The sequence below is a fragment of the Gossypium arboreum genome, chromosome 2 (genome assembly GCF_025698485.1).
Source record: "Gossypium arboreum isolate Shixiya-1 chromosome 2, ASM2569848v2, whole genome shotgun sequence".
NCBI lineage: Eukaryota > Viridiplantae > Streptophyta > Magnoliopsida > Malvales > Malvaceae > Gossypium > Gossypium arboreum.
In genome coordinates, this window is record NC_069071.1 from 70,717,984 (window position 1) to 70,744,153 (window position 26,170).

Below are 26,170 nucleotides of genomic sequence, written 5' to 3' on the forward strand. Positions count from 1 at the left end.
TAATAAGATGCATAGTGACTTGAAAAAGATGTACTGGTGGCCGGGAATGAAATGGGATATTTCTAAATTTGTATCAAAGTGTTTGATATGTCAACAAGTGAAGGCTAAACAATAAGTACCCTCGAGATTATTGCAACCAATTACAATACCGGAATGGAAATGGGAAAGAGTTACCATGGACTTTATAATGGGATTACCTTTATCCCCGAAAAAGAAAGATGCGATTGGGGTAATTGTTGATCATTTAACAAAGTCTGCACACTTTATTCCAGTACATATGGATTTCTCATTGGATAGATTGGCTGAATTATATGTCTCTGAGATTGTTAGATTGCATGAAGTGCCTGTCTCCATTATTTCAAATAAAGATCCTCGATTTACATCCCGATTTTGGAGTAAGTTGCAAGAAGCTTTGGACACTCGTTTACACTTTAGTATTGCATTCCATCAATAAATAGATGGACAATCTAAACATGTGATACAGATTTTAGAAGACATGCTTCGGTGTTGTATACTTGAATTTAGAGGTAACTGGGAAAAATACTTGCCTTTGATTGAATTTTCTTACAATAACAGTTATTAGTCTAGTATTAGAATGGCTCTGTATGAGGCTCTATATGGTCGTAAATGTAGAACTCCTTTGTATTGGATAGAGTTAAGTGAGAAAAAGAAACAAAGAGTTGACTTGATCCGGGAAACCGAAGATAAGGTGAAGATAATTCGAGACAGTTTAAAATCGTTAAAAGTCTTATGCCGATTTAAAGCGAAAAGAGATAGAATTTCAAGTTGGTGATAAAGTATTCTTGAAAGTGTCACCTTGGAAGAAAGTTTTTCGATTTGACCGTAAGGGAAAATTGACTCCACGGTTCATTGGGCCATATGAGATCATTGGAAGATTTGGGCCTGTTGCATTTCGGTTAGCATTACCACCAGAGCTTGATAAAATTCATAATGTGTTTCATGTGTCCATACTACGACGATAACGATTAGATCCTTCACACATTATTACTCTAATAGAAGTTGAGATTCAGTCTGATATGACTTACAATGACGAACTGATTAAAATACTGGCATATGAGACGAAAGAACTAATAAATAAAAAGGTGGCATTGGTAAAAGTTCTCTGGAAATGGCATGGATTAGAGGAAGCTACCTGAGAGCCGGATGATACTTTAAGGAAGCAATACCCTAATCTCTTTTTTGGTAAGAATTTTTGAGGACGAAAATTTCTAAGGGGGAGAGTTGTAATAGCCCTTTTTTAGTGAGATCGGAACAGTGGTTTCGGGACCACAAATCTGAGCCAAAATTAAAATGTATTTATTTTATTTTATGGTTGGCATCATGATATGAAGGTCAAATGAAAATTTTGGTGCAAATATTTTACCGATTGTGTGTTCAATTAGGGAAAGGACTAAATTGCATAAAATACAAAAGTTGGGTTCTAATAGCTATAGGTATCAAATGGCTATGGAATTCAAAACTTAAGGTCCTTATATGGTAATTAGACCATTGAAGAGTAGTTAGTAGATATTTTAATGACTCATCAATGGAAAAATTAGAAAAGGGTAAGGACTAAATTGGAAATCAAAAAATTATTAGATGATAATTAATTAAAAAGAAAAAATAATCTAATTTGATATCATCTTCCCCAATGTTTCTATGGAAACCCTAAGAAAGAGGAAGAGAACTTTTTAATCTCAATAAGGTATGAAATCAAGTCTTGTTTTTAATAAATTTTTTAGGGGATTTATTTGAAAAGTTATTGGGTCATGGATAAGTATACTGACAATTAGAAATTTATGGTAGAAAATGAAAAGTTATTCATAGGTAAACAACTTTTACAGAGCAATATTTTATGAAAACTTGATTTAGGGACTAAAATGAAAAAGTGGTAAAATCTATGGAAAATTTTGAAATTTTTGAAATATATGTGCTGTAAATGTAGTATGTAAATTTCAGCTAGGCTTGGAAAGAGGGTTAAATTTCATGAATTTCATTTTCTGGGCCTAAGGATGAAATCAAAATTTTTGAAAAAGGTAGTGTAATATAATGCAAATGTAAATGATATGTGAGAGATTAATAGTTAAATTTATCCATATAGATCCGGAAAGACCAACTATGGAACTAGATTGAGGAAAGCAAAAGGTTTCGGATTAGTCGAAATTCAAATATGAACCATTTTCAAGGTAAGTTCATGTAACTTAAATATGTATGTTAATATGCTTGAATTGAACTGTATGATTGTGTTGATATGTGTGAGATGATATATATTATATGAAATAGTCCTAAGCTGTGAATTATGGACAAATTGTCATGTTTCGGTAGAATGTTGAATTTCGATGGATTAAGGAAAATTCTTGAATAAGAATAATACTGTAGGTGTTGCAAATAGAATTTAGCCCGGACGGGTAGTTCTAATGTAAGCACTCTTGAGCTTATGTTATAGATTGGATTTAGCCCAGACGATTAATCCAAATTAAGCTCTCTAGAGCATATGCTAGGGATAGGATTTAGCCTGACTGGTAATCTTGCTGTAAAATATGTGGCTCAAGAGTATGCCATTTTATTTTGTACCCTAATGAGTACTTTTGGCACATGAATATATTACCCAGACATACATCAAAATTTCAATAGTTCGATGGAAAAGACTCTTGTAATGTGAAAAGGTGAAATTAATGGAAGCTTGTAATGTGATGAGCTCATCTATGTTTACTTTATATTAATATGAGATTATGTGACTAACTTGTTTGAATAAGTGTATGTGTTTAGGTAACTTACCCAAAATCGATGGAATGTAAATTTATGTATGCTTGTATTAATAAATATGATCGGTAAGTTTATTTTCCATTATACGAACTTACTAAGCATAAAATGCTTACTCCGTTTAATTTTCCCTATTTTCTAGTGCTCAAAGGTAGTGAAGGTTGGAAGTCATTGGAGCAATCATCACACTATACACTATCTCATTTTGGTATAAATAGAAATCTCATTTTGGTATAATGGCATGTATAAGCTTATTTGGCCAATGATGGCTTGTAATTGTGGTTTTGTAATCTAGCCAATGGAGTGACTAGCGATGGTCTAAGTTTCGCTATTTTTGAAGTAATATTTTGGTAATCACATAAGTTGCTTATTAGGTGTTAGTTTATTGGAATTATGTTAGCATATAAGTTTATGTTAAAAGTAAGTTCATATATTTTGATGCCTTAGATTAGACCACATGATTGATAGCTAATTTTATGTGAATATGATGTTGGATTAGTGGATATATGCTTGAGTGTTTTGGTGCAGGAAAATGGAAAGTTTTGGGTGACAAATGAGGCTAGGAAATGGCCTTATTTTGTCCACACAGGTAGACACATAGCTTGTCCCATGGGCATGTGGTTCAGCCATGTATCCCTTGCATCTTAAAAATGAGAAACAAAATGCTTAGAATTGGGCACATAGGTAGAGACACGGGCGTGTGTCTAAACCGTGTGGTTGACAAGGTCTTTGACACAAGCGTGTTACACGGCCGTGTGAAAACTGCACCTAAAATTCGAAAATAAAATTCGTCACACGACCTAGCACACATGCGTGTGTCTTGGCCGTCTGACTTAAATTTCTTCACGCCTTAAAAGTCAAAGAGTTACACAGGTTAGGAAAATGAGCGTGTGTAGTCACACAGCCTGACCACATGGGCGTGTCCCTAAACCACACGGGCGTGTGAGTCCTGCACCTTGGAAAACTTTTGAAATGCCGTGAAAAATTTTATGAGTTTCCAAATAAGTCCCAACTCAATTCTAATGCTCGTATTAGATCTCGAGGGTCCAATTAAGGGACATTTTGAATGATATCGATAAATGAATAGTAATGTATAAGAATTATCTGTAAAATGTTTTGGTAATACTTCGAAACCCTGTTCTGACGACGGGTACGGGTTAGGGGTGTTACAAGCACAACAATTGATTAAGTTTCATATAAATGTATCATCCAATTCAATTTTTCATATACCATGTAATTCATATGTGTCCTTGTAATAGTTCGTATTGAACTCCTACCATTTCGTTTTATAATATTGCCCGTTGAACCATGTAGAATACCGTTGGATACTCAGGATAGCTCACACATAGTGTGCTAAATCATATAACTGTAATCCATCAAATCCAGTACATGTATGCTCACACGAGCTGTGAATTAATATGCTCACACGAGCTATGAAAATGGGCCTGCTCACATGAGCTGTGGGTCAGAGCATCGCTACACAATGTTGCTCACTCGAGCTGTGGAGTATCCGCAACACATGCTTGACCTCAACCATTGGTAGGATGTTCAAGACCAGCTTTCAGATTATGTAAACCCTAATGACATGTCATTTGTATCCTACGAATTCCTAAGGTTGAAACGAGGCTCGGTAATTGTCAAACTTGGTTGGATATGCAACCGTGTATATATATCTCAATTCATAATTCATACATAATTCTATATAGAACATATAAACACAATTTAATCACACGAACTTACATCGACGAGTAAATATAGATACTGAGGCGACTAATCTGAGGCTTTATCTTTGCCCCAATCTAAAGCCGTACGAGGTCTGTCTTGATCTATACGGATAAATTTAACTCAATTCAATATACATTTCATTCAATTTAGCCTAAAATCATATTTTGGAAAAATTACTATTTTGCTCGTATACTTTTAATTTATTTACAATTTAGTCCCTAGCTCATAAAAATGGAAATTCATGAAATTCCATCACAGCCCACTATGGATGAATATCAATTAGGTCCCTAACAAGCCCTATATTTCATTTATTTCACAATTTCACCATGTAAAATTTTATATTTTCCAATTTAATCTCTAATTGATAATTTCATAAAAAATCTCTTTACAAAAGTTGTTTATCTACCAACAACTATCCATTTTCTATCAACGAACATCAAAAATCATATATCCATTAATGGTAAAACTATAATAGTTTAACATTTTCACAAATTAGTCCCCGGGCTAATTAGATTAAGCTACAACGATCCCGAAAACATAAAAATCTTTAAAAATGGGGCAAAAATGCATACCTAATCAAGCAAGACAAGCATGGCCGAAGCTAGCTTCAAAAATGGCTTCTTTTCTCTCTAATTTTCAATTGAATTAAGATGAAACAAATGAAATCTTAATTTGGTTTTATTTAATTTATCATTAATTACCAATTTACTTAATTAACCTTTAAAAACATTATTAATTACACAAATGCCAAGCCATCACATTCCATTATCTTCATTAGTGGTCTAATTACCATATAAGGACTCTTAATTTAAGGTTCTATAGCTATTTAATACTTTTAGCTACAAGAACTCAACTTTTGAATTTTACGCGATTTAGTCCTTTTTATCAAATTGAGCATGTAAACGGTAAAATTTCTTGAAAAAATTTTTATACAGTATTACTATCATGCTTTAGGAAATAAAATAATAATAAAATAAATTTTTTTACTTCAGATTTGTGGTCCTGAAACTATTGTTCCAATTTCACTGAAAACAGGCTATTCCAAGATTATTGTGATTAAATTGTTTCAATATATAGATATATTGTTACTTCACTTAGTCTTGTACTTGTTTATTAAAATTTGGTTAATCAATTGAATTTACATAGAGATATGATCAAGATATTATTAGGTTCTAATAGGTAAGTATGCGCATTAGTTAGCAATTTATCGAGTTGCTGTGAAATTATTCGTAACAACATGAACCCATCTTTAATTATTCTGAGTTAAATAAAAAAAATGATCTAAGACATTTATGTCATATTGATTAAACTCATCGTTCAAAAATCGTGCATCAGAATACTTTTACTTTTACTTTTTCTATAACGCCCCGAATTTGGGCCTAGAAGTTTTGGGCCTTGAGTATGGGTCCGTAAGGAGGTTGTATATAAGCATTTAATTGTGCAAGAAAATGACACAATTAAATGCCTTCTTTAGTGGTTAATGGCCCTGAGAAGTGTTGGAGAAATCTTGGGTTCAAACTTGGGTTTTAGCAAATATTTTGGTTTTAAGTGAATAAAACCCTGAGTGCTTGGATGAAGGCCACTTAAATTATTGTGGTAAATAAATGTCACAAGGAAGCATGTGGTCTAGTGGTTGTGGGGTCATTAAGGTTGTAAGGGAGCCTGGGTTCAAGTCTTGGCTCTTGCAATTTATTTTGGTTTTTCTTTTAAAGGAACCTGGACTTTGGCCTATAGACCTTATATTTAATTGAGGATAAAATATGACACAGAAAGAGCTTGTGGTGGAGTGGCAAGGTGGCGTGTTGTGTAATTGTGAGGTCTAAGGTTCAAGTCTTGGGATGCGCAATAGAGTATTTATTTTGCTGTTTGAGCTGTGTAGGAGGTGGAGTTGGACTGGAACTCTGTGGTTGAGGTGATCATAAGAAAATAAGGAATTTCCCTAATGGTTGAAGGTAATCCCACATCAGGAAGCTAACATGGGAATTGGTGGGAAGCTGGCTTTAAATAGATCGAACCGGATGAGTTGGGGAAAAAGAAAAAGGTGATTAAGACCCAATGTAGGATGTGCCGAGGTTGGTGATCGCGGATTTCGGCGTGTTCTCATAAACATGTGTTTTCATGCCCTTCTTTGTTAGAAATCGGCAAAAGCTAAAAGCCGCCACAAGCATTCTCGTATGCTAGGGCTATTCTGGGCATCGATGGGCCGAATGGGCCCGTGGGCCCGCTTGTGTAAGTCAACTGTTAGGTAGGAAGTAGTTGGGCCTGATGGGCCATATGAACGAGATTGGGCCTGATGGGCCATGTAAACGAGATTGGGCCTAAAGGGGCCAAATGAATAAGCGTGGATTTGTTAGTGTTTAGTAAAGGGGTTGTGGACCTAGTTTTTGGTAACTACTCAAGCAGACATAAAACTTAAATAATGAATTAATCGTGACCGTAGACGAGTTATAAGGTTGAGGTGTGGCAATGGGTATATGCATGTCTAGGATTGGATCTAGGGAGAGCTTTGTACTTAAGCGGTCTTATTGACTCACCTCTTCTTCTCTGGAATCCTACCTGGTGTATAGTATCTGTTCACTTTAGCCAACGAGGACTTTTTAACGGGCCAATGTAAGTAATTAACCAGTAATAAAGATAAATTATAGAAATACCCTTGTAGTGTAAAATTACCGAAATACCCTTGTAGTGTAAAATGATAGACATACCCCTATAGTGTAAAATGATTGTTTTGCCCTTGAGGGTAAATGACTGACTTAGATTTCGAATTTGATTGATTTGATTATGTATGTATGACTATGTTTTAATTGACTTGATTGTGGTTGTATGACTGATATGATTTTAGTATATGTTTAAAAGACTGTTACTAAGTATGGCCATTCTGCATACACGTGTGATGATTGAGCATGTCATACACGACATATTGCATGGGTTGGGAATTATGGAACTGAGGAAGTATATGAGGATCGCATGGTTGCTTGACGACCGTGGATCCACCGATGGCTATTAAGCTTAATATTTGATTAGCAGCTTGCTGCAATGAAGGTAGTACCGCAACCGGGCTACCATTGATTTGTATCAGATGGGTGGGTCGATATTTATATCCCTACATGATGTGTATCAGGGGATGGAGTTGGTGTGTAGCGGTTGGGTTATTGGGGTGGGTTGTACAACATTGCATGTATGATATAATTGTGATATTATTGCGATATGGGCTTCAGCCCAACTGAGGCTAAGATTGGCTAGGCCTAATTGATTCTGTTATGGGCTGTGACCCAAATGATATTGTAACGGGCTTTGGCCCATGTATGCTCTGAACTGGATTGTCTTTATCTTGTAATGGGCTCCGCTCGATCGATTTTGAATTCATCATTTCTTGATCGATTACTCTAGTAAGGGGATTACACATTGAGTTTCCGTAAACTCACCCCGTTTATTGACTGTGCAGGTAATCCCCAGCGTTAGGTGGATCGGTGTTGCAGAGCGACTCGGAGACGAGGACACAACTACATATGTTTTTCTATTTCATTTATTTAGTTAAGCACTTTGGTTTTTGATTTAAGTTGTATTAAGGCCTCTTTATTTTCTTAACTTTTTATTTGGGAAATTTATTTAGTATGCTTAGTATTTGTTAAAAGTAGGGCACGATTTTCCAAAATAACAACTGCTTTTTAAAATATCACATTTCCGCAACTGTTTAAAAGTAAGCTTCCGTAGCAAGTAAGGTTTTAAGGGAATTAACGTTTCACAAGTTTTAAAATGGCCAGAGGTTTTGAGCAGTAAGAAGGGTTTTCAATGAGAACATGGTTTTCGAAAAACACTTCAATGTGACATGCCAGATTTGTGCCTAACTTCTAGGTCGGGTTTGGGGTGTTACATTTTCTTAATTAAATTACTTAGTTAATTTATAGTTTTTATAAAACCTCTTCAAACCAATAAATTTTTCAACGCCAAATTGTTTAATTTTGCATTTCATAAATATTTTCTTGCACAAGCCCTATGGGTATGATAACTCAACATTACTTTTCACTTTATTACTTGTTGTGATTGTGTATACTTGCACATTTTCGTCGTTCCAAGTTTGTGGCACCGTTGCTAGGGACTAATTTAAAAGGCATTAGTCGTGAAATTGTTAACTTTGTATTTTGGTTTATTTTTCTATTTAATTTTAATTTAATCATTTTTCTTTGATTGTTTTAGATTTTTATGAGTATTGACCGAATTATCGACTTACTCCCTATAGATCTTGAAATTGAAAAGACTTTTCGACAAAGAAGAAGACAAGCAGTTCAGAAAAGGACCGAGGACATGAACCTTGAAAACCAAAATCAAGGAAATGGAGCAAATAATACTCAAAATACTATCCTTATTACTGATAATAGGAATAGAGCCCTAAGATAGTATGATGTGCCAGTGTTTCATGAGCTTAATCTGGGTATTAGGAGACCTAAAATTGAGACACAACATGTAACAACCCATTTTTTAGTGGTGCAAAAAATAGTGGTTTTGGAGCCACCAAATCTGACTAGTAAGTTTGTAAATATTATATTTAATATTTATGAGTAAAATATGATTTTTAAAAGGTTTGTAATATGATAATTTATGTTATATAAACGATTTATTAAGTTTCAATGGTATGACCTTGAGGTCAAGTGGTTTTAGAAAATGAGGTATTAGGACCATGTTTCAATAAACCAAGCCATAAATATTTTTATAAATATTTACGGAGTGTAATTAATGTGGTATTAAAGTTTTGTTGAAAAATTTTAATGTTTAGATAGAAAATTAAGGAAAAGGACTAAATTGTAAAGGATTCAAAAGTCAATTGCTATTAGCTTAATTGTATTAAATGACTAAAGAACCATGAATTAAGGGTTTTAAAAGGTAAATATACCTTATTTATTCTTATTGGATGGTTTAAAGGTGAAAAGTTGGGAAATTTTAATTAAATTACAAGGGTAAAATAGTAAATTAATTAATTAATTAAACAAAACATAAAAGAAATAGTATCATCTTGTTCATTTGGCATTTTCCTTCACTGAATGTCCATGGATGTTAACCTTCAAGGTTCAGCCAACTTAATTTCAATGCATGTAAGTCCATTTTGATTCTATTTCTTATATTTTTTTTATGTTTTTTAGATCGTTGCAACTAGGTCCAGCAAGTCCGTACCTTCGATTTTGAAAATATTAAAGATTTTGAATGTTTCCATTGATGATTCTTATAATTTTTAATGTTAGATGATGAATTTGGAATGTTGATAGATAATTTAAATGATTTTGTTAAGTGATCTTTTATAAATTTATCGATTAAGGACTAATTTATTAAAATAACAAAAGTTTAAGGATTTGATGTGAAATGGTTGCAATTGTGGGCCGATATGGGTGCCATGAAAATTGGATATTATAAATTGGCATTAAAAATGGTTAATATGCATGTTTTGGGCTCAAGGACTAAATTGAATAAAAGTAAAACTTTCGGGTAATTTTGTAAAAAATGTTAAAATGACTAAATTGCATAAAATACATTTTTTTTACTGTCTAAGTTAATAGATTGAATAAAACTATTAATTTAGATCAAGATCAGGTGGATAACCGAGAAGAATAGAAAATTACCAAAATGCCTCTGAACTTTGACATTTCTTCAATTTAGTCAGGTAAGCTCATAGTGTTTCAATACATAAATAAATTTCTACTTATATTTTTATAATATAATTATTTAATCAAATGTCCATAGTTAATTATTCAATGATTGCACTTACGTGCCCCTATTTGTACTCTAGTACCCTTGATTACACTTATGTGCCCTTGTTTGCACTTTGGTACCTTTGATTGCTCTTACGTGCCCCTGTTTGTACTTTGGTACCCCTGATTGTACTTATGTGCCTCTGATTACACTTCAGTGCCCCTGATCACACATCCGTGCTCTTGATTTGGTGTCCTATTATGCATCTATGATGCCCTTGGTATGGTGTACTTACCCATTTTCTGAGTCAAGTTATTAGTTCAACGAGCATAAAAAGGGAAAGAACAGTAAGTGTATGAAAAGCTAAGTTAAAAAATTATGTAAAGGTGTGAATCATTGATGACCAAAGTATGAATCTTCATGATTATGAAAAGTATGATTTTTGTGATGCTATGTTTATGTATCTTATCTTGCCCTGTGATGATATTGCTAAGTTGAGAGTTTAATCACTAACTTGTGTTGTTAATAGTGCTAAAGTTTGTGCTAAGCTAGTAGTTGAATTAAATTATGATAGTTTTAAAGTTATGCATTGAAATAATAAATGGTCGAATACAAAGATGATTATGTTCATGAAAAATGTAGTAAGAATCAAAGTATGTAATTTATTATGAAATGGTTTATCATGAAGTTGATTCTAAAAGGGTTATGTTTAAATGAACTAACTGGTGGTTATAGTTAATGTTATGTTTATGTCTTATGTGTATGAAAATGAAATGGGCGAGAGTAGGTAATGAAATGATAAGTGCATAGTTAAGATGTAATGTGATGAAATAAAAGAATTGTAAAGTTAAAGGACTTATTCGTAAGGAAGGAAATTTACTTCTGATATATGTGAATTTACTTATGCCATGAACAAATATACTAATTCGTGAGTTAATAACGTAATTAAATTTATGCTAAGTAAATGGATTGGTAAGTAAGTAAGGAAATGGTTCATCGTTTTAAGAAAAGACCGATGATTATGCAATTCAACTTATTAGACCACATTATTTTATAAACGGAAAGTATTTGAAATGTTAATGAACTTATACATTTGGGAATTGATAGTTATATAGTTGATAAATCTTGAGGCATTGGTATAGGGTTATTTACAACCTATAAAGTTCTTGTTGAAATGGATTATTGCATTTTAAAGTTTTTACGAGCTTACTAAGCATTCATTGCTTACGTGGTTTTCTTTCTCTTATTTTACAGATTATCGAAAACTCGATCTATTTGGAAGCTAGTCAGAGATTCATCACACTATCTAGCGACTTTATCAGTAGATTTTGATGCTTTGATAATGGTTATAATGGCATGTATAGGTGTCCTTGTTTGATGATATTAGCCATTATGTTTGGCTTGTAAATATGGTAATTTGGGTAATGGAATAGTTGTTCTATTATCAAGTATGTATAGCTATTTTGATTGATGAAGTAGCCATCTATTTTGGCTTGTGCTTTTGGTGTTTCGAATGATGAAATAGTGTTAAGTTGGCATGTATATATTTTGCCTTGCAATGTTTGTTATTTTGGGTGTTTATGGTAACTAATGATGAAAGTTAAAATGGTTGTTAGAGTGTATGTGTTAAATGATCCTTTGATTTGTTTGAATTTGGTGTTTTGCCATATTGGTTATAGATGACATATATGGCTAATGGTGGTAGATGATAATTGGTATTTTTAGTACAAGTATTAGTAGCATAGAAAAAATGTGACACCCCTAATGTGACCCTAGTCGAAAAGTGGTTTCGGGACCACAAAACCGAGTCACAAAAATAATTAGATGTTATATTCTGTGCTTATTATATGTGGGATTTGTATGTGTGAATATTTCGTGCCTTGATTTTATCAATTAGGTGCTAATTTATAAGAAAGGACCCATGTGATAGGACTTAAAAATGTGATAGGTGAAATTTAAAGTGGCCAAATAATGCATGAGTTATTGACATGAGGGACTTGCATGTCAAATTAGCCAAAAATCTAAATGGTGGCCGGCCATGCTATGGGGTAAGGCATATTATAGACATATTATGTTAAAATGTGTGGGAAGAATAATAAAAAAAGAAGGGAGTGGGAGGAGAAACCAAAGTTGTCTCCCCCCCCTCCATTGCCGTGAAGGGAAGAAAGAAAGGCTTCAACATTATTTTCTATCTTGCTTCCTTGTCTCTTGCAAAGGAAGCTAGAGAGGAGAGGCCGGCTGCATGTAGTGGAAAACCATGAAATTTGTTTGCTTCTAAGTTGAAATTTTCAAGTAAAAGGCTAAAAAGGGGGATTAAGGTATGTTAATGCTCTTTCATTGAAAATCATTATAATTTGTACAAAAATGGTTGTAGGATAAGATTTATATGCTGAGACTCCTTAATGAGTCTAGTTTCAAATGGAATCAAATAGAATACACTATGAATTCTGTACAATGAAAAATTTAATTAAAGAGCGAAGAGTGGTCGATTAGTCAAACAAAGTGAAACAGGGAAACTTTAAGAAAAATCTGGTATCGATTGGCCAAACCAAAAATTCTGAAAATTTCATGGATGGAAGATATATGAGTCTATATTCTGAGAAAATTAACGGCAAGTGATTTGGAGTCTTGTAGCTCTGGGTATAAATAATTTAGTGACCATTGCTCAGGAAAACAGCTCGTAGCGAATATGTGATTTTGTTGTAAACATGGATAAAAACTTGTTTTAGATGCTCATAAGCTATTGATTGATCCCATACTTGAATTCTAAATTGTGATATTGTAAAATGATACATGAGTGTCAGATGGATCTTTGATATCAAAATTTGTGAAATTGTAAGTTTATGAGTATTCGAATATGAAATGATAGTATGGCGTGAAATTGAATTATTCGTTGGAAAATGATTGATGAAGATTCGGCTAAGACCAAGTCTGTACATAATAATATATGTAATAAAGCCTAATGGCCGATGTGATGAATGTGAAAATGTATATATATGTGATGAGGCCTAATGGCCGATGTGATGAATGTGAAAATGTATATATATGTGATGAGGCCTAATGGCCGATGTGATGGATGTGAAAATGTATATATATGTGATGAGGCCTAATGGCCGATGTGATGGATGTGAAAATGTATATATATGTGATGAGGCCTAATGGCCGATGTGATGAATGTGAAAATGTATATATATGTGATGAGGCCTAATGGCCGACGTGTTAAATGTGAAAGTGTATATATATATGTGGTAAAGCCGAATGGCTAATGTGACTGTTGTAACATGTGATTAAGTGTACATGAAACTTGGAAATATGTTCCGGGTGAGACCCGATGACTACGTGTGGAGATTATGTCCGGGTACGACCCGATGACTACGTGTGGAGATTATGTCCGGGTAAGACTTCGTATTAAGAATTGCTTATAAATATACGCAATGCGAAAGGTTAAACAGGTATGTGCTCCAAGTTTACATGTGAGCTTGATTTAAACTAAACCATAAGGTAGTTATGTGATGTATACGAGAGCAATCTATGAGACTATTCCCATGATTATGATGAGATGTGCATATTCGGATAAAGGGGTGGTATGCCCGAAGGAAGAGTGAAATAAACATACGAACAACTATGTTATAACTTGATTGTTATCTGTTGACACTGCTTGAAACTTACTAAGCATTGTAATGCTTACTCTGTATACTTTGTTTCCTCTGTTTTATAGATCTCATTTGGAAGCTACAGGCTCGGGGATCGTCAGCAACTAGTCACACTATCACTATCCACTGTTTGGTACAGCTATGTTTTGGAACATCTTATGGCATGTATAGAACAGACTAGTAGTGAGAGGATATCATGGTTAATGTATAGGCTATTATGTTTTGTTTGAACTTGGTATGTAAAATTTTGAATAGCCATGCGAAAATGGCTTATAAATGTTTTGAGCATAATGTTATAATCATTCGGTATGTATATGCTCATTAAGAGGCATGGAAATGTTTGGCAATGATCAGCCATTAGAATGGTTCATCATGATTATATTTTGGACTATATATGCAAAAGGGTTAGTTGAATCATAGAAACTATGTGTTAGAGAAAGTCTACCCTAGAAATAGATGCTGGCAGCAGCAGTGATGTGGATGTGAAAAATCACTACAAATAGTAGGAATGGAATTAAATAGTGAATAAATTATGTAAATGAACCTTGATGAATCTATTTTCATATGGAAGGAACGAAACGGTCATATGAGTGGTATGTTAAGAGATATTTGGGTTTTCGTGAAACAGGGCCAGAACGGTTTCTGGATTCCCTGTTCCGACTTTGGAAATTCATTCTAAATTAACCAGAGATAATTAGGAGTCATTCCATATATGTATAGATTCCTCTCTGAGTCTAGTTTCTATAGAAACAAACGGTAACAGCATTGAAGACCTGTATAGGAAGATATCCAATTCGTAATGCATAAATGTCAGTGTAGTCGAACCCTGGAATAGGGGAGACTTTAACTAATAAACTGTACTAATTGGCCCAACCAAAAATTCTAGAAAACAATATGTAGATGGACATATGAGTCTAGTTTCGGGAAAAAATTGCGAAACTGATTTTCGAGTTTTGAAACTCAAGATATGATTTTTAAGGCGACAGTGATGCAGTAACCAGCTTGTCTGGAAATTTTTAAATGGACAGTGGAAATGATTAAGTCAAGTTTGTGTGCACCTTGTGTTCGACTCCGGTAACGGACTCGGGTACGGGGTGTTACAAAAAATGCGCTCCTCCTCATTAAATTAATGTGTTTGCTCACGGTAATTGTGGCCTCTCGGAAGAATCAATGACTGCATCTTTGAGGCATTTGCTAGTACTAGTACATCTAAGAATTCTTAATTGGCTGGTTGTAAATAGTACTTGTGGATGTGAATTTGACATGTGAGCAAAGTGGTAAGTTTTGGTTAAATTATGCATATGATTATACATGTTTAGATGTTGTATTTGGGGTGCCTTTTGGGGCATATTGGTTGTATTCTTATGCTTTATTTGGATAGCTTGATTATGCATGATTTTAGTGCAATTTGAAGGCTTGTATATATGTGAAAATTTGGTTGTAAGTATATGTATGAATAGGTAAGAAAAATGGCTTTGAAATAATCTATTTTCTGTCCACACAGGCAGAGAAACGGGCGTGTATCTCAGTTGTGTGTGACACACGGCCGTGCGAGACAGCCGTGTGTCCCCTGTACCTTTCGAAGGGTTGCAAGGTAGGCTCTTACACGACCTAGTACACGGGTGTGAGGTTATTTCTAAGGGTACACGACCTCGAACATAGCGTGTGGCTTGGCTGTGTGACCCAAGCCAGAGAGTTACATGGGCATGGACACGGGCTAAGACACAATCGTGTGTCCCTACTTCTAATGTCCATGGCCTGGCCAAACGATTGTGTGACCCCTGCAGTTTGAAAATTTTTATCTTTTTCTGAAAAATTCTATATGTTTTGGATTTAGTCCCAACTAGTTTCTAATGTGTTTTTAAGGCCTCAAGGGCTCATATAAGGAAAAATATGTATGTCATTGATTGGTTTTGCATTGATTCATATTGTGAATTAATTGTTTTATAGTTTTGGTTAATTTTAAAGTGTAATCTTCGGTAATGCTCTGCAACCCTATTTCGGCAACATATATAGGTTAGGGGTGTTACACAACAATTCGAGCTAAAGCCAGTATGTTCCAAATGCTTCAGACAGTGGGCCAATTCAGTGGAATGCTAACTGAGGATCCGTATCTTCACCTCAGATTGTTTATGGAGGTGAGTGACTCCTTCAAGTTAGTCGGAGTACTCAAAGAAGCATTAAGATTAAAGTTGCTCCCATATTCACTGTAGGATAGAGCTTAAGCCTACTTGAACTTGTTGCCACTAGATTCCATTACCATATGGCAAGAGTTAGCAGAACGATTCCTTATTAAGTGCTTCCCACCTAGCAAGAATGCTAAATTATGGAATGAGATCACTACCTTCCTATAGATGGATGACGAGGCCTTATATGAAACATAGAAAAGATTTAAAGAACTATTACGAAGATGCCCTCATTACGGAATCCCACATTGTATCCAATTAGAGTCATTTTAAAAGGGTCTCAATGCTGATACGTGGATGGTAATAGACACTTCTGCTAGTGGTGCTCTCCTCTCTAAGTCTTATAATGAAGCTTACGAAATCATTAAGAGAATTTCTATGAATAATTTGCAATGGCTAACCATTCGAGCAGTGTCAAGAAGAGGAGTCATATGAATACATGAAGTGGACGCTCTCACTTCACTCTTATCTCATGTATCCTTGATATCCTTAATGCTTAAAAGCTTTACTACTAACGGGTTTAATAATTTTGCAACTCAACTATCGAATCAATTTGAAAATATAGCCAATGTTTATTGTATGTAACACCCCTAACCCATATCTGTTGCCGGACTAAGGTTAAGAGTTATTACCAGACATAGTAACACATTTAACAATGAAGCAAAACATAGATCATATTCCTATATATATAAAAAATACTGCATAAACTATTCATATCTTAAAGTTCATCGATATCAAACATACATCATATTCTCAAGTTAATAAACATATCTCAATGTCTTATATTATACACTTTATAAATACATAATTCAACCTATATATTTATCTCTATAATGGTATTCGAATACCCACATAACATAAATCAAACATTTTTCCATTTCATAGAAAGAAATTTCATAAATATATATTTTTGAATGCAAGTTAAGGGTTCAACCATCATTAAGCAAACCTTTATGTATTTGTTATAATATTAAATATTTCATTATAATACCTTTACACATATAACTATTGAAACTAATCAAACCAATGTATATATATTCGACTAATCATATATGCTACATTAACAATCTGATGATTAGTTCAAATGTACATTTGTTTCATTATACAATTTGCATTTTTTTCCAAAGTGCTATTCACCAACTTAAACATACTTGCTGAATATATTCATACCCAAAACACCTATTTATCAAATACTAAGGTTATATAAATCTTAATAATTATTTTCCAACATCACTGTACCTATATAGCCAATCAATTATTCCTAAAACATGCATCTACTTTGCTAATCATCACATCATCTAATCAGTTGATCGCGTGATTTCGTGATAGGTTTTAAATATTTATAATTACTCGTTCTTGAACTAACTATTATCACGATGTAGGCAAGTGTACCTATTGAACAGTAGTATAGTTTTAGCAAGACCGGATTGTCGAACCCAAAGGAACTAAAAGTACTAGTAATGACTGTCATTTTATTATCTAGCCTAAGAATAAAGAGGTTTTTTGTTTTAACTAACTAATTATCTAAACTAAGAATGCACAGAGAATGGAATTGGGGAATTGCTTTTGGAAAAATAGATTGGATGAAGACAATACCTAAGGAAAAATCCATCTAGACTGTACTTGTTATTTTAGCTCCGAATCGGACGATTTATTCATTTAACTTGTTTCGTAGATATCCCTAAGTTATGTTATTATCCTTATTCAAGATTAATAACGTCTAATCCCTAGATTGAATAACCGAGACTTTTCTCTAATTAACACTCTAGGGTTGCATTAACTCGATATATGGATCCCCTTATTGGGTTTCACCCTAATCCAGCAAAATCTTGTCACCCTATGTCTAGGTGCATAATCAACTCTGCTTAATTATGATAAATGTACTCTTAAACAGGGTCTATTCCTCCTCTAAATAAGAGGTTATCTTGATTCGGTATCCTGGGATATCAAAAAAAGAATTAAGAACACATAATTAAGAATAATTCAAATATTTATCATACAATTTAGAAAATAATAACAAGATTCTTCTTAGGTTTCATTCCCCTTAGGTATTTAGGGGATTTAGTTCATAACTAAATAAGAAAACATCTCAGAATAATAAATAATGCAAAACATAAAGAAAACCCAAAACTCCTGAAGGGGAATTGAGTAGAGATCTTCAGTCTTGATGATGAATCCAGCTTCTGAGATGAATCAATCGACTTTCTTGGAGTAATTCCTTACCCCCTACTCCGTCCTCCCTTTTCTTCCTTCTCTAGGGTGTATTTATAGGCTTTGGAATGCCTAAAAGCCCTCAAAATTAGCCTTTTCAGAATTGGACTCGACTTGGGCTCGGCAGGGACACACCCGTGTGACACGCTTGTGTGCGATTACTTCAGGCCGTGCTCGAGCCTGCCAAATTGAAACAGCCATGTGGTCTGCCCGGTTGAGGAGGTCCAAGCCGTGTTGATTTCGTACTTTGGCCCATTTTTTCTGTTTTTGGTCTGTTTCTCGTTCTTTTAGCTCTCCTATGCTCTCCTAAGTGTAAAACATAAAATTAAAGCATTAGGAGCATCGAATTCACTAATTCTAATGGAAAATTATCCATAAAATGCGTTAAACATGGTGTAAAAATATGTATAAATTATGGTTTATCAAATACCCCCACACTTAAGCATTTGCTTGTCCTCAAGCAAAATTCTCAACTCATAATCAAAAAAAATTCTTCTCAACTTATAATTTCTATCAATAATATCTCAGAATAATCCATAGGTAATCATACATTGAAATTTCAACTAAAGGAACATAAAAGTTTCAAACATTCCAAGTTGAGTGTTTAATCATGCAAACATAGGTGTCTCTCCTCATTTAAGTAATTACCTTTGATTCAGAATACCACAGAGTTTCACATCCTCACTATAGATTCACTCAAATCACTTGAGGTGTTTAAGGACAATAAATGAATGACTCAATAGTCAATAATGAAAAGTCATTACCATAGGCTTGCATAAAAATCAATTCTCCACCATTATAATTTAAGATGATACACCAATCAAAAGGTCTTTAGAGGGTTGTAATGAGGTTTGGTTAGGGGGTGTAGTCATAAGCTGAAAGAAAGGGTTAGAATCGAGATTAAATTGAAAAGTTACCTAACTAGAAAAAGAGTGAATCATCACTTACGTACAACAGAGCTTCTTCTTAGACTAAGGAATTTAACTTCTGAAGCTTACAAACAGAAGATCACTACTAATATGTATACAATCTTTTTTTTAAGAAGACATAAAATTACAGAGTAGAATAAAACATAGCTAAGCAACTATTTCAATTCAAATCTCGACAAAAATAGGCTTAAATTAATTTAAGGGATTTCAACAATAATGGGGTAAAGTTTTATATTAAGGGTAATACAAGAAATGGCTTGTTAAGCTCAAGGGGGTTCACTAGGGGTTAATTGTGGAGGTAGGCTTTTCATGGCATGAGTGGGTTAATCCTAAGTGCCTTAATCATTTTGACATATCAAATCAAATGATGTGGTCTCAACATGAATAATCAAGTAAGTTCTAGAATAACAGTTCACTACTGACGCACTCAAAGCAATAATAAAAGTGAGCATGAAAGAATTAATAGATGCTCAAAAGGCTCAAAAATCTCACAAAAATTATGGCTTTTTGATGTTTAAAACTTGTGAATCCCAACTCAAAGTAATACCAAAACTTTGGGGAAACAACCTAAGATTTAAATTCTAAAAAATCAACTTATCATGCTTGATTCTCTAATTTCTTAAAGTTTAAACAATCAATGCATAAATGCCTATGTTTTAATTCAAGATATATCAATCAAAATTATAAATCAATCAAAATTTATCCTAAATATGATATGTGAGCTTTTTAAGAGAACAAGGCAGTCATTCAGGGATATTTCTGATAATAAATAAATACCCCCCACACTTAAGATGTACATTGCCCTCAATGTACAAAGATAGATACTAAAGTATAAAAATAAGATAGGGAGAGAAGTGAAACTTCCTGTATGATGAATTCCTCGAACTGGAGTTCTGGAGAGTAATCGGTTCGAGACTAGAGGAGGATACTCCGGCGGTCGTAGAGGTTCATTAGGCCATAAGTCCTACGCCTAGAGGATATTATCTCTAGTGGAAGCTATAGTCGTAGGTGAGCAGGACATGGCAGTCATGGAGAACCTTTCCCGGTGTAGTTTTAGTTCCTATGTGATGATGAGCTTAAGAGCTCTATATAACTGTGATAAAATTAGGAACTTTTTAGGGGATATTAGGAAGAATAATTACTCAAAAAGAAATAACCGAAATTAATAATTAAAAATAAAATTTCTAAAATCTAATAAAAATAAAAAGTAGTTTTAATAAAAATTAAAAACATAAAATAAAAAATAAATGTTTTTAAACATCTTCATCGCTAGATGGTTCGCGAGGTGGGACTGGCGATGAGATGTGGAGGTGCTGACAAATCTACTGTAGAGTACCATCAATGTTGTCAAATCGTTGAAAACACTGCTCCTCGAATTGAGTGAGGCGCTCAGTATATAAAGCCGCCGCATGAACTAGACGAGAGGGTGGTGGTTGCTGAGTCAGTGGGTCGTCGTGCTGCAGAGGGACATAGTCAGGAATGTCCTCGTAGGCCTCCTCCTCGGTGGATTGGGCGAGACAATATTGAGGAGGGTAGGTTCCTCGGTGCCTCTCGATCATCCTCATGCTAAGCATGCTCAAGATGCCTTGTGGATACATCTGGCCGATGAGGGTGAGGGATGATTCTTGAGCCGCGGTGTTGAGGAGGCCGAATTGTCGCGCCAATCGAGTCACATAGGGGCTAATGGAGATGACCCCCTTCCTATGACGCTCCGTCTGGTACTGAATCGCGAGGGGATGAAGTAGGAAAAGTTGATGACGTACCCGCGTGACATACACCATAAGAAGTAGGCGTCGTGTGTGTTGATGACGCCAGTGCTCTCTCGCCTCCTTGTAATCGTGTGAGCTAAAATGGCGTGTAGGTACCTCAGGGATGGTGGGAGAACTGATGCCTTGGAGCGGCTAGGATTGTGAGAGGCTACGCCAGGGGCCAAAGTGTGCCAGCACTTTGAGGGAGAAAAATGTATGTGGTGAGTGAGAGCATGTAGCTCATTTTTCTCCTTTAACTCCTCCGTATATAAGTCTAGTGCAGCACCAAACTTTGGGACGCTTAGCTGGCAGACAACCTGCCTAGGCGAAACTGGACCGTGCTGGGATCATCGTAATTTGTGATTACTGTCTGAAGATGGAACGTTGAGCATAGTTCTATCCTGAGCTTGAGGTATGTTGGTTCGATGATCCCAAAGAATAGCTCCCAAAGGTCAGTGGTTAAGAGGGCCCGAATCGCATCAACCAACTGAACTTGTTCTACAGTGGGCCGTAATTAAGGGTCGGGCCCGAAGTATTTGGAAAAGCTCTTCCTAGGGCCCTCGGGGGAACTGCAGGAGAGGGTGACGAATTTTCGTGGTTGGACCTGTGGAAGAAGACACTCCCTTCCTCTTCTTCGAGGCAGGTACGTCAGTTTTATTTCCTTGTGAAGATGACATTAAAAGCCTGTAATATAAAGAATAATAATAATTGGTAAACGATTCTAAGAAGTAAAAGGCATGAATTTGAACTAACTAATTCAACCAAGACTACTAATATGAAGCAAGCTCAACCATAATAATAATGAGAATGAAAATAGAAATGTAATGGGTATGAGGTTTTCCTAATCTCAATTTAACACGGAATGTATGATAACTAACCTAGGAATACAAATTAATTGACAGACATTGGCATTGTAATAGCATGAGAATAAGCATAGTAATGTCATGGGTATGAGGTGTTCCTAATAACTTGATTTAACACGAAATGTATGATAAATAACCTAAGAATGCAAATTAAATAATAGAAAAATGAAAAATAGTTCAAAAGATATGAAGATTATGTTGATAATAAGCATTAGAGATAAGTAAAATAGAAGTGAAAGGAGCAAACAAACACTAAGGGAAATAGATTGAGCGTCAAAAATGAAGTGGAAAGTGGCGACAAAGGCAAGGCGAGGCCGTGTGAAGAAGTTGTTGCTAGGGTTAGGGTTTTTGAATTAGGAAGAAAGTGAATAGTGCAGGGTATTTATAGATTTTGGGCCACACGGCCAGGGCACATGCCTGTGTTCCCCAATTTCAGCCTGTTTGATTTGCGAATTTTGAATTTGGGCGCCTCTGACATTTAGTACATGCCCGTGTTCCTTGGGCGTATGGGTGCACTCGGCCGTGTCGCACAGTTGTGTCTGGCATCTTTCGCTTCTCCCACGCCCGTGTGGGAAATCGCAACGCCCGTGTCAATCTAATAGGTTCGTCTACGATTGTTAGACACGAGCGTGTCGTACGCCCATGTTAGTTTCTTAGTTTTAACCACGGGTTTTCCACACGGGCATGTCGCATGCCCGTGTTGTTTTGGCAGGCTCGACCACGGCCATGTCGCAAGGTAGTGGCATTTTATTATAGCCAATGTTTGGGAAAATCCTTGCCCTGATTTCACATGTCTATAAGCACGCCCGTGTGCTTGGCCGTGTCTTTGTGGAAAACCTGTATTCGAGAGCTCTGTTAGTAAGTTAGAAGTTGAAGACTATATATTTTTAAAGATGTTAATACAGTTAGTGCTCGGGTTGCCTCCCAAGAAGCATTTATTTATAGTCTAAGCTTGACTTACCTCTCTGTTGAATAATCATGGTGGTTTGTGGAGTTTATACTCCTCATTCCTGTCATCAATCTCACCAAAATAAGGTTTTAAACAGGTGTTGTTTACCTTAAAAGTGACGAACTTGGGGTGCCTTACCTCGACCATACCAAATGGAAAGATACTAAGTACTGTAAAAGGGGTTTCTTCATTCAGTGTAGTAGCGACAATGTGGGGATCTGCGGCATCTAATAAGACTCTATCTCTAATCTTAAGTTGATTTGGAAAGCTATTGAGCTCGTTCTATCGTAGATTTGGTTTGTCAGCTGTTCTTGGTTTATGCGTCCACCATTCATCGAGTTCCTCGATTTGTAATCTTCGATCATCATGAACAGGTCCTCTACTATTGCTTGAGAATGACTCGTGTACTTCCTTCAAACTCATTTCCTATAAAGTAGGTTGTACCATATTGTCAGTTCTAGGAGAATGGGTTAAACGATCACCTTCAATTCCCGATGTGTTGCCAGGATTGCGAGCTTGAAGGGTGATTGTTTCGTCTCCCACACGAAGTGTGAGTTCGCCTGTGTCAACATCAATAATCGTTTTAGCAGTTGTTAAAAAGGGCCTTCCCAGAATTAAAGGAGTGTTGCTATCCTCTTCTATATCTAGAACAATAAAGTCAACGAGAAATATAATTTATCGATTTTAACTAGTACATCTTCAATAATACCCCAGGGAACCTTATAGTTTTATCTGCCAATTCAATGCTCATCCTAGTTTGTTTGAGTTTCCCGAGACCTAATTGCTTAAACATTTTGTGAGGCATGATGTTAATACTAGCCCCTAAATCAGCTAATGCATTATTAACACCTAAACTACCAATTAAGCAAGGAATTGTAAAACTCCCTGGATCTTTTAGTTTGTTCGGTAGTTTATTTTGGAGAATAGTTGAGCAAACTGCGTTTAGCTCCACGTGTGATGCCTCATCCAACTTCTGCTTATTTGTTAAAAGTTCCTTTAAAAATTTCATTGCGTTCGGCATCTGCGATAGGGCTTCAATAAATGGTAAGTTCATTTGTAATTTTTTTAAGAGTTTAAGGAATTTACCAAATTGTTCATCTAAGCGGTCTTTCCTTGTCGCATTGGGGTATGGCACACGAGGTTTTATTCGACATTCACCCTTTTTTTTATTGTTATCTACCTCACCTTGAACTTTACTTACCACAGTTTCTTGCCTCAGTTCTGGTTCAGGCTCAACAACTCCTTCTTCATCTTGAATATTAATTACGTTGAGTTGTTCCCTTGGGTTGGGTTCAGTATTACTTGGCAAGCTACCTTGTGGTCGTTCGGAAATTAGTTTGGAAAGCTGACCTATTTGAGTTTCGAGCCCTTGGATCGGCGCTTGTTGATTTTCAAGTACTGTCTCAGTGTTCTGGAAACAAGTTTCTGACACCGAAATAAACTTTGAGAGCATCTCTTCAAGGTTCAGCTTCTTTTCCTATTGGTAGGATTATTACCCATATAGTTTAATTGCTCGTTATCCATGTTGTGGCCATAAGGTTGGTATTCCGAATGGCTTGTTCCACCCCCACTAGCTTCGCACTGCATTACTGGGTGAACCTGTGAAGAACTAAGATAATCATCAATCTTTTTATTTAAGAGTTCTACCTGATTAGAGAGCATGGTGACCGAATCGACGTTATAAATGCCGGTTGTTTTCGTTGGCTTTGTCCTCATGACTTGCCACTGATAGTTATTAGTGACATCTCCTCTATAAACTCATAGGTGTCTTCAGGTGTTTTATTATTGATGGTTCCGCCAGCAGCTGCGTCAACCATTTGTTGAGTCGAAGGATTCAGGCCATTATGGAACGTTTGAACTTGTAGCCACAGTAGTAACCCATGGTGAAGGCACCTTCTCAAAAGGTCCTTGTATCTCTCCCATGCATCGTAGAGTGTTTCTAAATCAATCTGCACAAAAGAAGAGATATCATTACCTAATTTAGCCGTTTTAGCCGGCGGAAAATATTTTAGTAAAAATTTTTCGGTCATTTGTTCCCAAGTAGTAATTGACCCTCGTGGTAACGAGTTCAACCACTGTTTAGCTTTGTTCCTCAATGAAAAAGGGAATAACTGAAAAAGAATGACATCATCAGAGACACCATTAATTTTAAATGTATCGCATAGTTTTAAGAAGTTGGCTAAATGAGCGTTGGGATCCTCATCCTGCAAACTATCAAATTGAACAAAATGCTGTATCATTTGAATAGTGTTAGGTTTTAATTCAAAAGTATTTGCAGCTATAGCAGGTCTAACTATGCTCGATTCAGTTCCTGTTAAAGAAGGTTTAGCATAATTATACATAGTGCGTGGAGCAGGATTTTAATTAACCGCAATTGCAGGAGGTAGTTGATTGCCTTGGTTTTCAGCCATCTCTTCGTTAGGGGTTGAGTATCATCTTCTTGCTCGTTCTTTGTATATCTTAAGCTTCGCCTTATTTCTCTTTGATTTCTGCGAACTGTATGATCGATTTTTTCGTCAAAAAGTAATGGTCCTGATGGATTTCTTCTAGTCATAAACTATAAAAACCTGCTAAGAGAAGGAAATAGTAAATTAATAAATAAAAATAATAAATTAAAGTGCACGAAAAATAAATGGCTAAAGTAATAAAAATTGAGTGTTCCTAATATTTTAGTTCCCCGGCAACGGCACCAAAAACTTGATCATGTGATTTCGTGATATTTTTTAAATATTTATAATTACTCGTTCTTGAACTAACTATTATCGCGATGTAGGTAAGTGTACCTATCGAACAGTGGTATAGTTTTAGCAAGACTGGATTGTCGAACCCAAATGAACTAAAAGTACTACTAATGACTGTCTTTTTATTTTCTAGCCTAAAAATAAAGAGGTTTTTTGTTTTAACTAACTAATTATCTAAACTAAGAACGCACAAAGAATGGAATTGGGGAATTGCTTTTGGAAATATTGATTGAATGAAGACAATACCTAAGGAAAAATCCACCTAGACTGTACTTGTTATTTTGGCTCTGAATCGGACAATTTATTCATTTAACTTGTTCCGTAGAGATCCCTAAGTTATGTTATTATCCCTATTCAAGACTAATAACGTCTAATCCCTAGATTTAATAACCGAGACTTTTCTCTAATTAACACTCTAGGGTTGCATTAACTCGATCTATTGATCCCCTTATTAGGTTTCACCCTAATCCAGCAAAATCTTGTCACCCTATGTCTAGGTGCGCAATCAACTCCGCTTAATTATGACAAATGTACTTTTAAAAAGGGTCTATTCTTCCTCTGAATAAGAGCTTATCTTGAATCGGTATCCTAGGATATCAAAAAAAGAATTAAGAACACATAATTAAGAACAAGTCAAATATTTATCATACAATTCAAAAAATAATAACAAGATTCGTCTTAGGTTTCATTCCCCTTAGGTATTTAGGGGATTTAGTTCAT

General features: G+C 35.2%; 2 non-coding genes across 2 annotated transcripts; one reads left to right on the plus strand and one right to left on the minus strand.

Annotated features, from left to right (window-relative positions):
* Positions 1-16,145: 16,145 nt before the first annotated feature.
* LOC128289443 (small nucleolar RNA R71) lies at positions 16,146-16,251 on the minus strand. Its single transcript, XR_008279091.1, has one exon. It is a non-coding gene; the product is annotated as a small nucleolar RNA R71 (small nucleolar RNA).
* An 8,333-nt stretch (positions 16,252-24,584) lies between these two features.
* LOC128290006 (small nucleolar RNA R71) lies at positions 24,585-24,691 on the plus strand. Its single transcript, XR_008279646.1, has one exon. It is a non-coding gene; the product is annotated as a small nucleolar RNA R71 (small nucleolar RNA).
* Positions 24,692-26,170: the final 1,479 nt, after the last annotated feature.